Genomic DNA, 613 nt, shown 5'->3' with positions numbered 1-613 from the left:
AAGGGGTTAACAAATAATAGTACAAGTTTGGGGTTTCAAAACCGCTTAGTGAAAACAACATAGCTTTCAAATGATTACATTAATATAAGTTCCAAATATATTGCTAGCATAGTGACATCATCCGACAAAAGCATATAGATGAGAAGTAAGTATAGAATCACTGAGCCCACCGGCGGTTAGCCACCATCATCAACAGGTTAAGAACATCACCTGCAACAAGGTGGGATAAACCCTGAGTACTCGAATATACTCAGCCAGACTTACCCGTCGTAAACCAAAACAAATGACACCAAGGATCATGCAAGGCTTTCTTTAGTAGGCTAGCTGACTTGTTTGCGAAAAGCATAAGCTATCATGAAGAAACCATTTTAAGTACTTTGCATCATCTTTATTATTACCTATCCATCTAGGTAAGCACCTGTACTATAGCAATCACTTGATTAACCAATAACATCCAGTTACCATTTAGATTTAGCATATCCCATACCATCCAGATAACCATCATTGTTCCATAATAATTACTACGATGTAGTAACTCGAGTCAAGTGCTCACTATCCAGGAGCGATGGCGATTCGAATCGATTCCCTAACCAGCTGGTGATTTATTCCTTAC

The sequence above is a fragment of the Miscanthus floridulus genome, chromosome 1 (assembly GCF_019320115.1).
Source record: "Miscanthus floridulus cultivar M001 chromosome 1, ASM1932011v1, whole genome shotgun sequence".
NCBI lineage: Eukaryota > Viridiplantae > Streptophyta > Magnoliopsida > Poales > Poaceae > Miscanthus > Miscanthus floridulus.
This window is presented reverse-complemented; position numbering follows the sequence as displayed.